Here is a 15823-nt window from a genome sequence, read left to right as displayed (position 1 = left end):
TGGTATGGATTCTGAATTCTGTTTTTTCCATTCATTCTATTATATAATTGTGAGTCTTAGAAATAGGTGCTACTCTCAGAAAATAGACTTGCCTCCTATCTTAAACCAAGACAAATGTTGTTTTTCTACCAAAAAATCCTTCTAGTGTGCATCGATGCATATTAAAAACATAGTGAGAAAAAAAATCTTCATAGTATTTTAAAAGTAAACGAACAGAAACTAATGCAAGGTATAGATAACTTTCATTTTGCTTGGATATGATTGCAAATTGTCATTGTGGGCAATCATCCTAACAACCCCAGATAATTCAGATTCAAATAAAATACACCCAGTAAAGGTATCTACTCTGAATAACTTTGCATTTCCTTATCCATGCTTAGAGATTCAATTCTGATATCTGAAGTGGATAATAATTAGGCTGATTTTTCCATTGCTAATTTATATATGCATGAATGGTAGTATATACAAAATATATAATCGTTCGATTCAGGGTAACAAAAGGACTTGGCAAGTGAAGTCTCATGGTCAGATTACAGGAAGTCTGTTTTTGTAGGGGGGTTTCTAAGGGTTCTGTGCATTAAAAATCCATGAGTATCCATTTTCTACATAAAAATGCTTCAAACAGCTGCTAACTTTCTATCTGTAACTTTCCTTTTCTATGTTCTTTCAGTTTTCTGATTACATTAGGGGAAATACTTGATTGGGAGCCAGTGGTCTTTAACACCTGCTAATCTCTCTTTGAACAAGGAGAGTGTTTGCCAGGCCGGGCCATCTGCAGGCAACAGAGGGCTAGAGTGGCACCAGGGGGGCAGGATGCAGTGGATATTCAAATCCGCATATCCTGAATCTTTGAATCAAGAGGGTTTCCTTCATTGAACACTTGAGTGGGGTCTCCTAGCAGCTAAGGAAGCCCTGTAGATGTGTAGTTAAAGGACTCTATTATGCCCTAACACAGTGAGATTGTAGCTACTCCTCATTCCCATAGAATTGAGCCAGCTCCTTGTGCGCACTGCAGAGTATGTGCTTATTCTCCAGGAAGTGCATGGCTGCCCCTCCACTGTGGGAAGATGAGTGTGAAGGGTTCTAGTATGTTTCCTAGCAGGGGAAAGCAGCTTCTACATTGTTGAAAAGGATGTGGTGTTTAAAACAGCACCTGGACTCTCCTAACATCCATGCCTGTCGAGCCTGGCTTAAAATTTAATAAGGCCCTCTGGGAAAGAACATTCTACATATATTTTTAGTTCTTGCCAATTCTTAGCCCACAAATGAAATAATGAAAACCCCATAGCTGAGTTGGACTTTAGAAATAATAAGTTGTATCCGCTTGCTTTTCTCAAGGGTGAAATGTGGCCAAAGTTAAGCAATATTTAGTTGAAGTTCTCAATCTTCTGTTTCCCAGAACTTTTACCTTCACTTTGTTTTATAATTCAGTCAAAGACAGTCAGTGCCCAGGCATTGTATGCCTGACCCCATGCTAGAATTTCTGATATTACAGAGAATAAGATAGAAATAGTCCTTCGTAAACTTAGAAGTTAAGGGCAGAAAATAAAAACAAGTAATAAGTGTTTGGATAAGAGAAGAAAGTGTTACTATGGAAACAAATAGTGTCAAAGGAGTGTGAGTAACTTAGATTAGCATCACAGTCATTGTTGTTTTGTTTATTAATTTATTAAAACAACAAAATTTTAAATTAAAATATAGAGATATTTGTAAATTTTATTTATCAAAACATGCAGAGATTACTGAGATTACATGATTACTTAGACATTGTGTATCTCCTTGAAAGTACATCACAAAACTCCAACAAAATATTTTTCAACTGCCGATTTTTGTGATTAAGGGGGCATGGGTTCTTCAAAATGCATAAATAAATGCATTAATTCAAGATATTTTATTAGAGTAATTAAAATATATTTGCACCTTATGGAAATAAGTGTTTTTATTTTGTTTTTGTTTTTTTAAAGAAATGTATTCTCTTTGGTGTTTATCTTTTTGTGAAACATGTTAATGTTAAGTAAGGAATTTGCTTACTGTGGATTATAAATGTAACACCAAAATCATGCCTTAAAGGAAGGCTGTATCATACATACTGTAGACGAAATAATATTAGTCTAAATTCAGATTTAATGCATTTTGACATTATTAATTTATTTTTGAGGACTAATTCTTAAATATACTAGGGAAAGATGAAGTCTCAAGACCTATTTGAATATCACATTAAAACTGAATAACCTTCTTAAAAAACGTATACACCATTGCTTTTTCCACAGACTTCATGTCCCAATCAAGAGAGGTCTATAATCATATAGTTTAGAGTTTTGTCATTGACCCCACCTTATTTTTATTGAATAATCAGATTACAATATAGAAAAGGAAATTGAAAAAATTATGGATGCCACCATGCTATGAAAAATAACGTAAACTATGTTTGGTAACCTGAGACAATAGACTCAAAATAATGAATATAAGACAGGGGAAAATATAATAAATGGTGTATATTTAAATTAAAATTACCAAAGGAATAAGTAATGTTGGTCATATTTTTTTTTTCTTTGCTATGGGCATACATATCTAAAGGTCTAATAGTAAGTATTGGTTCCATGTTATGAAAGAGTATTGCTGAACTAGAGAGCATTAAGGGAAGGTGACAAGGGGGATAATGTCTGGACACAGTCACCTGAGCTACTATGTACTCACGCACAGATTTCTAACCTAGAAAGAGAAACTGAGGGACACACTTCTCTTCAAATGCTTCATCTGAGCTGAGGTAGGAATTAGCAGCTGTTGTTGTGTTTTTCCCATTGACGACAGGTTCTTAAAGGCAAGCTCAGTTTAATTATTTATTCCTAGCACGGTGTTCCATAAATACTGTGAAAACTACAAAATAAAGGGAAGAAAACTACAAAATAAAGAAAAAATGTTGAAAGTATTAGTTGAAAGAGACTAGTAGGCTCACATCTTTGAAATTCCTCCAGTAGACACCGAATGATTATCTAACAAACCTGAAGAAGAAATTCTTTAATTGAGAATGAGATGAAGATAGACAAATTTTAAGTGCTTATTCTACTTGAATAGTTTATGGGTTCCTTATAAAGAGTACTCTCTGTCTTTCTTTCAGAGAATATTATGGGTTTGCAAAGAAAATTAGGATTTGTTTTTCTATCTAATAATGTATATATTAAGAAAATGGTACATCTATTTTCTATAAATGTATTAATGCACCAACACTGGTAACCATTTAAACTGTAAAATCTTATCTCTTGGTTCAAAGGAGCAAAATAAAATATTCTCTTGTTGGGATTTGCATTAGCAATCATCACAAATCCCTCAGACTGAATTTATATTAAAAAACATAAAATTCATACTTCATTTTCAGCGATGCATTCCCAGGAATCTTGGCTCTATGAAATTATAAGTAATCAACTCGACAAAGATAAAGATTGCTGAGTCAAAAACATGAAACTGGAAGATCAAACAGAGGAAATCATGCCAATGTTAAGGTAATTGTTTTTATTAATACGAATTAACAAAATAAAATTTATTTTAATTTTACATTGCATTTAAAGTTTTCTTCTGGTGTAAATATGTCAGACTATTTCCATTTGAATTTTCAAGCTGCAATACAAATACAATACAAGTACAATTTTATTGTGGGAATCAACAAAACTTGGCTAGTATCAGGCTGTTTGCAGACATGTTTTGTGTATCAGCTTCAATCCATGCAAATGTATGATTTCATTAAGAAGCATGATTTGGTCCCATAGTTTATCACAATTTGTGTGTCGCAATGGGATTATACTTGCAAACACTTCTAAGGAATGGTGTTGATAAATTAAAATGACAGAAGGACTTCATGGGATTAATTCTAAGGATAACAAAGCATACAGAAAAGAAATGAAGAAAAGTTTAAAGAGCCATGTTTTTGTAAAATCAGCACATTCCAAAGGCTGACAGTTAACTTAAATGATGATAGTGACTAGTTTATCTGCTGTTTTTGAATTTCATCTGTAAGCATACAAAGAAAAAAATTAGTTTTTGTTTTTGTTGTGTTATATTTTTACTTTAACAGTACCCAAAGAAGAAACAAAGTACATATATAATCTTATAAGAATAGCTAATGAATGAGATGAGGAAGGATAATTCATTGTGCCACCATATCCCTCTTAGAACATCCTGGTTTTCTTTCAGTTTTAACTCCTGGACTTATTAATTGTGGACTTCATAAGGAGCATTTATATTATCTCTGCAACCTACACACCACAAAAGTTTATTAAAACATTACTAATGTTTACTAAATATTGTCTGTAAAAAATGTTTTGGTTGGCATTTCATTTCAGGATGTAAATCATAATGCATGATACACAGACCACCTTTCAAAACTCTCTCAACACCCTTAGTGTTATTCTCTTAGTTGTTAAATCAGAAGACCCATAAAATTATTATGTGAAATTTATATAAACTCCAAACACTAAATGAATGAATTAAAAGAGAAGAACAATGAAAAAACATTTGTTGAGCATCTGTTATGTGCTTGGCAGTTGAGCAATCAAAAGAAATAAAAACATCAATTTTCTTTGATAAATACTTACTGCTTTAATACTCTTTTTATCTTAATTTTACTTCCCAATAGGAGGGAAATGTGTTAGCTAATGACTCAAATTTTTGTTCTACTTGATGAGGTTGAAAGTTCTAAGCTTCTTTTTAATTTTTTTTTTTTTTTGAGGTGGGGGTTTCACTATGTTGCTTAGGCTGGTCTTGAACTCCTGGCTTCAAGTGATTCTTTCGCCTTTCCAAAGTGCTGGGATTACACAGCACTAAATTCCAAGGTTATTTAGGAGCCCTGTGTCAGGAACTGCAGTCAAAATTCAAATATTAGAACAATTACTCTCCTACCATCCCTGTCAAGCAGGGTTTTAGGTGCTCTGTGTCAGGAACTTGGGGCAAAGACACACACACACACACACACACACACACATATATATATATGTCATTACTTAACACATGATAAGTTGAGAAAACATGTTTTGAATTTCTAAAGCAGATTTCTATATTTCTATATCATTAAATAGGATAGGCAGGTAAGTAATAAAAGCACAAAGACTCAAATACAGAAGACAATGCAATGACATATTCTGGAACTTTATGGCATTAAAATTTAAAAGACTGCATATTGTAAAAGGAAATAATGATAATTTAATAATAAAATTTAAAATCAGAAGAATAACGTGTAATTACCCTGGTAGATTATCTTCAGTTTAAAAGAGGAAACGTGTAGAAAAGTAAACTTTATGACCATTTGCACCTTCTGATGATACAGCATGTATTTTTTAGTTGTCTCTTCAGCCATCTCTATCCGACTTTGATTATTGAAATATATTCTCTTCATGTCAAGGTTGTACTGTGAAATCACAGAGAAATAGCCAATACCCCTAATTAAACTTAGAAAAAGTATGGGCTAAATATCTGTCAAAACAAATTAAAATGACAAAACCATGGTCAGAGACAATATAAAAGGTCTGTTCACCCAAAACACAGAGAAATGGGCAGAAGTAGAAGGCATAGACCTGAATTCCAGGCTATGGGGACAAAAAAGGAAGCAAATGTGTTTCAGAAATGGCAAAGTGGAGAACGAGGCTCACTCTGTATGACTAAAGCAATGGTATATTCTCTATTCCTGGGAAAGGGGGTTAAATACCCACAATGACTGCATAGGTCTACATTTGGCATTGAGTTGTTGTTGCAGTTGGGGGAGCCACATGACCAGGACCGTGAGCAAGACAAGCACTGACCATCAAAATGGATCAATACTGCCTCCACAGAATGACAGCCCTGGATTACCAATATAATTGCAGAGTTTGAAATAAAAAACCTGTTTTATCAGGTAGAGTAAAACATAATTTCAGACATGAAAGGGAGGTCATGATATTATGGGTTTAGAGGAAAGTAGATTTAAGAAGAAAGAGAAGGAAGGAGAAAAATGAAGAGAAGCAGCTCTTAAGATGAGCCTGCAGCCTAAATTTCACAACATAACAGAAAAACTAAATTAATAAACAATAGCCAACAATTTCAATAAATGGGTTAATCCATTCCAATGAATTAAGCCCAATGAGCAATTTGAAAAAGACCTAAGATAAATATTATGAAGAACTCAAAGGAATAAAAGTAGAAATAGCCAAAAAGAAAGAATAACAATTTATGAAGCACTGAGAAGCAGACACATTCAAGGTCTAAGAGAACTGAAAAGACCAAATAGGAGCATACAGATATAAATTTACACACATTATATAGATATAGATATAAATATACACACATAATATATATATTGCTAATATGATGGAAAAAACAGGTGGTATGGACAAACCAGAATGTAGAATTAATGATAAAAAGATACATGAAAATTAGAACATAAAAATGAATTTGAGAAATGGGGAACCTATTGAGATGCTCCAACAGATGTCTAGCACAAGTTCCAGACAATCAAAGAATACACAGTTCAGAGACATTGTTTAAAAAACAAAAACAAAAAAAGATATGTCTGACGATTTTTAAGAGTTGAAGGAATATATAAATCCCTAAAAATAAAATAAATATCTAGTGCTGAAGAGGAAAGTAAAACACATCCAAACCAAGAAATTGTATACCTAAAATAAATAATTACAGTGATAAAGCAAAAATAAAGATTACTCAGGAGATAAAACAGATGATCAACAGATAAATGGCATTGCACGATCTAACTTTTATCTGTAAAATTTATTTCAGACATAAATTGAATTAATATCTTCAAAGAAATGAAGGAAAATAACTGTCAATGCTGAATTCTAAACCTAGCTAAACGATCAGTTAAAATAAGAACACAGTAGATAGAGATATTTTGGGGTAGAGAGACAATAATTTATATTGTATAGATTCTAGTAAAAAAAAAAATTAAGATATAAACCTATCAGCATGAAAAGAAATAGCCTGCAGCTAAAAAAATAAGTCACAGAATATACAATCTAAGTTTCTCAGAACATGCTGGAAAATGGGAATAAAATAGAAAACATGTTGAACAAGACACAATGGACTCAACAATACAGCTAGATAATAAAATAATTCATAGAAGACTTAGCATTGAGATTCACCTAGTTTGAGGAAGGGTAATATTAAAGCACTAATTTACATTAGACTCAGGAAATTATGAAGGTAAGTATGGTTGATAAAATATTGAAGTAATTAATAACATAATGTTAATACAATTTCCATATAAGCACAAGAAGAAATAATATAAGAGAAATTCAGAAAGAATTTGAAGAAAAAGATAAAATCATAATAAAGACTAAACATATTAGGCAATAGTAGACATGAGTTCAAATATATCAGTAATAGTCAAAATTATAAACAGATTTTAAGTCACTTGTTAAAATGCACAAATTAAATATTATCTTTAAAAAACCTCAGGTGTATGTTGCTTACAAAAGATATACCTTAAACAAATAAGCAATAAAAGGACATGGGAAGTATAAAAATGTAAAGATGAAAAATAGTTTCATCATGCTTTCTTATAACATTCTGAATTTTTAAACTTTATTTCATTGGGCTTAATATAAAAGCATCATTTACATATGTCATATAAATAGCTCATATTTTATGACATGAATTTATGTCAGTCACCAGTTTTTCAGTGACCTGTTCCAACAATTAACTGCGTCTTATTCTTACTAAACAAAATGAGCATTTATATCCGGGCATGTATGCATCATCAGTCCAATCACAAGCAGCATTTCTGAACACTGTCATCATATCCTCCTTTACTTGTTTAATCATGGTTTCATTTAGTTTTTTAAGCTTATTTACAGGGGCTACTTTAAAGTCTTTGTATTTCAAATGTGAATTCTGTTTGCTTTCATCATTTTTGTTGCCTGCTTTTTAAAATCTATATGGGTCATATTTTCCTGTTTCTTTGAATGTCTAGTAATGGTTTTTGTTGGAAATTGGGCCATTTAGATCATATGGCTGGTTTTCATTATTCACAAATTCCATATTTGTGAATTTACCTACTTGCTAAAATTTGACACCCCCTGCTCCCCCGCCCAAATCAATATTCACTGTACCTTTGTGGTCTTTCATGGATAGGAGAAGGGACGTAACATATTTTAGTCACCCAATGCACATGTTCTCAACTGAGGTCAAACATGGCAATCTCACACTATAAACAAGTGTCTTTTCACAGTCTGTCAGAGCCACTTTTTTTTTGTGCTATTTCACTGTTTAAAATGATCCCCAAGCATAGTGCTAAAGTTCTGTCTTTTGTCCCAAGTGCAAGGAGGCTCTATGGAGAAAATATGTATGTTAGATAAACTTTGTTGAGATGTGAGTAATAGTGCTGTTGGCCTTGAGTTTAATGCTAATGAATCAAGAATATATATTACATGAAGTTTCTTCAAACAGAACAGAAACATACAAATAACAAGGTTATGCATTGATTAGTTGACAAAAATTTGGCTCGCTGGAACCTATCTTTGTATTTTCCCCAAAAGCAAATAGTTTAGTATTTATTAATTCAGTGTTTGTGGCAACTTATAGAACATAACTGCCTATGGTAATAAGAATTAACTGTATATTGCCGCAACCCAGTGTATTGGTTTTCACCTTCCCCCACATCCAGAGTTGGTTATTATTTATTTGTCTACTTTAGTGACTGCCGGGATTATTTTGCTAATGACTCCTCCTACTGCCATACGCACTCACCCCAACCTCAACGTTACTCTGCAGTGTGAAGCTTCTGATGCTGCTCACCAGAGGCCACAGCCTTGGGTTTGCACAGTCACCTGGGATGATGGTAGTATGGTGGGATTCTCTTTCTCTGGCTGTCTCTTTCTTAACCACACTCAAGTGTAAACTCCATTAATTGCTGGCTGATTAATCAATTGTTTTTAGCAATGCCTTTAGACACAAAATAATTTAATGACTAATCCAGCTTATTTGAGGAGATAGCTCCTGAGTACAGTGTTTAAGATGTGTTGTGACCAGAAGAAGTTATTTCCAACCTCTTTCCCTGTTCCTCTTTAAAAACTAGCAGACCCGACCGCGCGCGGGGGCTCGCGCCTGTAATCTCAGCACTTTGGGAGGCTGAGGCAGGCGGATCACCCAAGGTCAGGAGTTGGAGACCAGCCTGGCCAACATGGTGAGCCTCCGTCTCTACTAAAAAATACAAAAGTTAGCTGGGTGTGGTAGCGGGTACTACCCAGCTACTCAGGAGGCTGAAGCAGGAGAACCTGGGAGGCAGAGGTGGTGAGCCGAGATCGCGCCACTGCACTCCAGCCTGGGCAACTCTTCTGTCTCAAAAACAACAACAAAACAAAACAACAAAAAACACCTAGCAGACTTACATCTGCAATGAGTTAATCTCCCAATTCCCTTTCAGCATAATTTTCACTATTTTTGAGAGTACCTCTAGGCTTGCTTTTCTCCATGAACCGTTCTAATTATGTCATTTCCTCTGGAGGCAGAATTAGGGCTCTCTTCTACAGTTTGCTTTGCCCCAAAATTTCTGAGCTACTGCTCTGGTAGTATCTGGGAGCAGGGATAATTATTCACTTCTTTCTCAGCAGACATTCCCACTTCAGGAGCTGTGTGCTTAGCAGATGGGCAGGGCAGCCGGCCCAAGTGTTTTCAGCTGGATTCTCTCGATGTGTCACTTCCTCCCGTAAAACTAAAATAAATCCTGGGGCCTCCACATCACTAAGCTAAAGGGGAAAGTCAGGCTGGGAACTGCTTAGGGCCAACCTGCCTCCCATTCTATTCAGTCATCACTCTGCTCACTGTGATGCATAGCTGATTGCCTCCTTTGGAGAGGCTCATCAGAAACTCAAAAGAATGCAACCATTTGTCTCTTATCTACCTATGACTTACCTGGAAGCCCGTTCCCCATTTCAAGTTGTCCTGCCTTTGCTTCGAGTTGTCCCGCCTTTTTTGGACCAAATCGGTGTTCATCTTACATATGTTGATTGATGTCTCATGTATCCCTAAAAGTATAAAACCAAACTCTGTTCTGACCACCTCGGGCACATGTTATCAAGACCTTCTGAGGCTGTGTCATGAGCCTGCATCCTCAACATTGGCAAAATAAACGTTCTAAATTAACTGAGATGTGTCTCAGACATCCAGGCTTCACACACCCCAGGAGCCAAGGCAAGAGAAATTAGGGTCCCACTATTCTCAGCAGTGCTGTTCTTTAGGTAGCTGGAGGTTGGGAAGGTGAAGGGACATCCTACCTCTAGGCCTCAATTGTGCAGATGTTAACCTCAGAAGGAGGCAGCTAGGGGCAAATGGAAAATGCTGATGTTCTGTCAAAGCGGCATCGGGCATCATTGTCTGGGAATACACCCAGGGTTTGTTATCTTGCGCTAAGGAGAACAAAGATGCAAACACACACACACACACACACACACACACGCACACACACACACACACACACAAAGTGGGTTCAAGAGCAGAAAGTTTAATAGGCAAAAGAAGAGAGAGCTTCCTTGTGCAGAGGAAGGGGATGCCCAAGTTGGTTTCAAATCTCGGGTGAGATTTGGTTGATTTTATAGAGGGGCTTGAGGAGGCGGTGTTTGATTTACATAGGGTGTACAGGATTGGTTTCATCAGGTGTGCCATTTACATAGCCTGCTAAGAGGCTAGCCATCCACCTTAATCTTTTATTATGCAAATGGCGCTTTTACCTGGCTGTTGCCATGACACCTGCACACATTGGGATGGGCAGGATAAGGGAAGGAGGAATCGCCATGTTGGCTATAGCTGGCTTCTGGCATAGCTGCCAGGATTCACCTATGCAGGGTTTTAGCTTGCTTATCTCTGCTTGCAGCTTGATTTTTCAGGCTACTTTTTGTTAGAAAAGAAATGGTTTGGGGGCTTCTTCTTATTAAAGGAAAATTCCACCAAGAACTCATTTATCCTCACTAACTGCCTAAATAACGTCTTATTAATACCTATATCATTTCCCTCCTCAGGAGAAGTATTTCTAACTGTTTTGGGGCATGTTGGACAACGACTCTTTCAGGCTACTTCCTGTTAAAAGGGGGCATTGTTTGGGGGAACAGCAGCTAGGGCTCCTCTTGGGGTTGAGCTAAGGGTCCTCAGAAGAATGGCGTGTTCATGCATGATTCTGTTTGCAGCATCATTTAGAGTTTGATTGCTTCTAGGCAAAAAGAGATAAATTTTACAAGAAGGTTTAGAATATAGGACTTGAACATGAGTATTAAGATTACTATTATTAGTGTGGGTACTGTAGGCCATAACTATGACAGTGAAGTTTGATACCAGTTAACTATTTTAATGGATTTTAAAACTAGCTTGCTTCCACCAGATTTTGCTGTATTTTACCAGAAGTGTTAACATATAAGTAATATTTTCCTTTGAGAAAATACATATATTCCCCCTCCCCCAGACTCACCATTAGAAGATAATTTTTGGTCTAGGCTACTTTTTAAAATTTGTAATATGATTGGGAGAAATATTTTGTTGGGTGGCTAAAGTAACTTTAGTGTTAATCTTGGCAATTTCTTTTCTTCAATTATTCATCCTTTCATGACTTTCACAGACCATCTGACAACATTCTTAAACTTTCTGACTTCTCCTAAACACCCTTCCTCCAGTTGTTTCCTTTTAGGACAAGAATTTACCATACAAGATCCTTGCTTATATAAAATCTATATTCTTTATAAACTTCTTTTCATAGCTAGAGTGCACCGTATTACCAATATCAATAAAATGTCCTAGCAAGCTCAGTGACAGTAAATCTTTCATGCTGACATCTTTTCTGTAACTATTACCCCTGCTATAAGGATAATAATTAAGCAAAACAACCTTGGCTAAATCTTTCCCACAATTGTTAATCCTGTTAAAAAGATGATAATTAGGCAGAATATTACAGCAATTAGAATTTTACAACCAGAATTCCACATTGAGGGTGTCACAGTGTATAGTTCTACTGCAAATCATAGAGTGAGTATATCAATTCCTGCAAGGGTGGTGTCGTAGATAATTTCTATTTAAAATTTTACTTGCTAAGATATGGAATTTCCCTTTGGGGTTCTACAAAGTTACAAATGCAATCCCATGAATGATTAAAAATTTCCTTGTAAATATATGTTAAAACAAAGTTCTAATATTTGGTGGTGAATTTTGAGAGGAAACGTCTGCATGACGAAAAGTATTTGGTGAGGCAAAGGTAGGACTCAGTAGGATGAGTAGCCCTCACTCAGTTACTTATCTTTTATGATTTTCAGCTTAGGATCTTCTATTTCTTCACGTTGATACTTAGGACGTTCCTCTGGGCTGCCAGAGGTGCTCCCTTAGCTCTCCAGGCTTTGACTTGAGTGCAATGTATCCAAGAGTTGATTCCTGTAACTTTTATTGCCAAGGGCATTGAAAGAAGAACAGTGTAGGGCACTCCCCAGCTCAGGCTTAGGGAAGACGAGAGAAAGACCAGTGTTTATACTAATACAACGTATCCTGGGTTAAATAAAGGTGGTTCTATTTCTTGGGTTTGGACTTTTGCCAATTGTTGTGTTAATTCCTGCTGGAAGTGAACCAGAGAGGCAATATGCTTAATCAACTTAGAGGTTTCCTGATCTAATAACAAATCATTGGTAATGAAGGCCATCTATAGAGCATTTTGTAAGGTGTGTTTCTTACCCATAGTAAGGCCATGGGAAGAAAAGTGACCCAAGGAAGGTGAGTTTCCTGGGAGAGTTTTCTGAGGAGTCTCTTGATAATATCATTTGTTTTCTTTACCTTTCCTGAGGACTGCGGTCTCCAAGCACAATGGAGATGACAGTGTATGCCTAGTGCTTTTTGAGATTCCCTGTGTGACGTCTGATGAAATGAGGGGCCACTGTCACTTTGAAGGTACTTAGGTTGGCCAAAGTGGGGAGTTATTTTATTAACTAGTAATTTTATTATCTCAGAGGCCTTTTCCATACAGCATGGAAATCCCTCTACCCAGTTAGTGAAAGTATCTACCCATACCAGGAGGCATTGCATGCCCTTTGATTTTGGCATGTGGATGAAGTCTACCTGCTATTCTTCCACTGGATAGCTTTCTATCCTTTGGGTTTGAGGAGAAAAGAGCCATCTGTTTAGAGGATTATTTTTAAGACAGACCTTACAGGCATTTACAACCTGTTTGACTGGTTTTTAGTAAGTTTTCTTCTGAAAACAATCTCTGAGCACATTGATAAGTTTTATCCTTTCCCAAGTGAAAAGTCTGGCGAAGGATTTTAAGGATTTTCCATTGGCTGGAGGCTGACAAATGAAGTTTGCCAGCCTCTGACTGTAGCCATCCTGAAGGCTGGAAAGTACACCCTCAAGAAATGGTCCATTTTATTTTTACAGGGGAGTGCCGAGGGTTAATTTCTTTTACAGAGCCTTCCCGGATTAAAGGGGATTGAAGTGTGTCGATGCCTTGAGGCTTCCTTGCCACTTACTTAGCTGCCTGATCAGCTAACCTAAATCCTTCTGCTACTTCATCTGTTCCCTTTTGATGTCCCCCACAATGCATTGCTGCTATTTCTTGAGGAAGGAAAACTGAGGATAATAACCTGTTAATTTCCTGGTGATATTTTATAGGACATCCATTAGTGATAAGAAAATGTCTTTCCGTTCAAATGGCAGCATGAGCGTGGAGAACTAAGAAAGCATCCTTGGAGTCAGTGTAAATGTGAGCTACCTATCACTTGCTTAATTTAAGTATTGTTCCAGGAGTTATCAGTTCAGCTAACTGAATGCTTGTGCCTAGAAAAGGAGACACACTTTCGGTGACATCAGTTACAGTGACTATTGCATATCCTGCCTTATGAATTTCTTGCTTTACTGGCTGTTTGTTAGCCAAAGATTCCCCTTAGAGGACAGTGATCCTGCGCATTACATGGAGTGTAAACTGTTATTCCTTAGGGTCAACTTGGAGGCTTATCTGATGAGTATAGCCACTGTGGCAATAGCCTGGAGGCATCTGTAAATAATAATTCCCCCCAGCTGCAACTAAGGCGTTGAGAAAAATATTGGATTAGAGTGGAGTTTTTGCTGAGATGGCCCTTATGATCAGGCTGTGGAAAGGTCTGGATTAGAAAGGAGAAGAGTGAGAGACTGGCTGTAGTGTTCCTTCCTTTAATTTTCAGAATTACACTAGGCTCCTGTCCTGTAATGACAGTTTGAGCTATTGGAGCCAGGGGTTTGAGCACTGGGACCCTCCTCCTGCTGGACCAGCTGTGAGACTGGTTCTGAACTCAGTGACCTCCATCTCCGGGGGGCAGTTTGATCCCCAGTGGTCTCTGCCACAGGCTGGACAGGGTTGACGTGGCTTCTTTTTGCTGCCTGGACACTTTATTTTAAAAGTGCCCTGACTTGCCACACCGATAGCAATTAGGAGATGCATCTCAGGGATCCTGGACTTTGCAAGACTGCAAAGTAGCTACTAGAGCCTCTGTCCTTCTCCTGAGTTCCCTCTTTCTCTTGGGCCTCCTCCTCACCCCTATTATAAACTACCAAAGTGGCCACCTTCAGAAGGTTCTCCAAGGTGCTATCTGTTCCTATAGCCTGCTTCTGTAGTTTTTTTCTAATACTGGGAGCTGTCTGTGTAATAAAAATGGTCCTTTAGAATGAGCTGTCCCTCGACTGAATCAGGGGATGAGAAGGTGTGTTTTATTAGTGCCTCTCAGCCTTTTCATTTAGGCTGTGGAATTCTCATCTGACTTTTGTTTTCTTCCATAGACAGTTTAGAGTAATTAAGAGGTTTGGCCCTCTTTCTTCATAGGCCCTCTAATATGCACATTAAAAAGTGTTTCCTTTTCCATTCATCTGCAGAACTATTGGGGTTCCAATCAGGGTTGTCAAGAGGAAATACTTCCTATTTGAAATGTTTTTCTATTATTTATTTGTCTTCCCTATCTCCTTTCTTCTTTTTCAGTTTATTATAGGAAACACATTTCTCATCTCCAAAATTCTCTGCTGCCTGTAGAGATGCCTGCTTTTCAGCTACAGTTACGGTTTGGCTTGGGAGAAGCATAACATCCCTCCATGTGAGGTTAAACACCTGAGTTAAATTTTGGAAAGCTTTTATATACTTGTAGGGATTGTCAGAAAATCGAACTAAGTCTTCCTTTATTTGCCTAAGGTCCTGTAATGAGAAGAGAACTTGAGGGATCCCTAAATATGGGGGATTCTCAGATGGTTCTCCCGAAAATTGCTTTTCTAATTCTTTATAAGACTGCCTGATATGACTACTAAGAGAGCTGGGTTGGTTTTACAATGCTTGCAAAGGTCACAACATTGTGCAAAAGAAAATGAGTCACTTTTCTCTTCAAAGTCCTCGGGTTAAAGAAGTTCCAGTGTTTCAGAATACACTCCAGACGGGTGCAAGGTGAAGTTGGCCTGTTACCAATCTAGAAAGTTAAGAGAGAAGAAGAGGCTTTCCCTTAGTCTCCCTCCTTTCAGTGTGACCTAGGGCAGAAAGGAAGACAGTAGGAGTATCCCCCATACTGTTTTCCCTCCTGGGTCCTAACAAGGGACCCCAGCCCCTTGTTAGATGTACCGTCCATGGTTGTAGGCGTGACCCTCCAAGCAACAGAACTAGAGAAACCAGATGATGGGATTCGTCATGTGTACCCATGCAGCCCTAGTTCTCCTCTTGTGATTCCCCTTTGAATTCCTAGATTCATGTGATCTGTGTGCATCCCCAAAAGATGGATCAGGAGTGTGCTAGATTGAACTCTATATCCTACTATTATAGCCCATGCTAACGCATTGACCCTTAGAGAATTGTTCTGGCTAACTTCTGGAC

General features: G+C 37.0%; 1 long non-coding RNA gene across 1 annotated transcript in view; it reads left to right on the top strand.

Annotated features, from left to right (window-relative positions):
• The first annotated feature begins 1939 nt into the window (after positions 1–1939).
• Positions 1940–15823, top strand: part of LOC116273694 — a 35145-nt gene continuing 21261 nt past the window's right edge. The window contains exon 1 of the long non-coding RNA XR_004182015.1: positions 1940–3500. This is a non-coding gene — a long non-coding RNA (uncharacterized LOC116273694). The remainder of the gene's footprint in view (positions 3501–15823) is intronic.

The sequence above is a fragment of the Papio anubis genome, chromosome 2, assembly GCF_008728515.1.
Source record: "Papio anubis isolate 15944 chromosome 2, Panubis1.0, whole genome shotgun sequence".
NCBI classification, from domain to species: Eukaryota; Metazoa; Chordata; class Mammalia; order Primates; family Cercopithecidae; genus Papio; species Papio anubis.
Note: the sequence above shows the minus strand (reverse complement) of the source record. Positions and strands in the feature narration are given on the sequence as shown.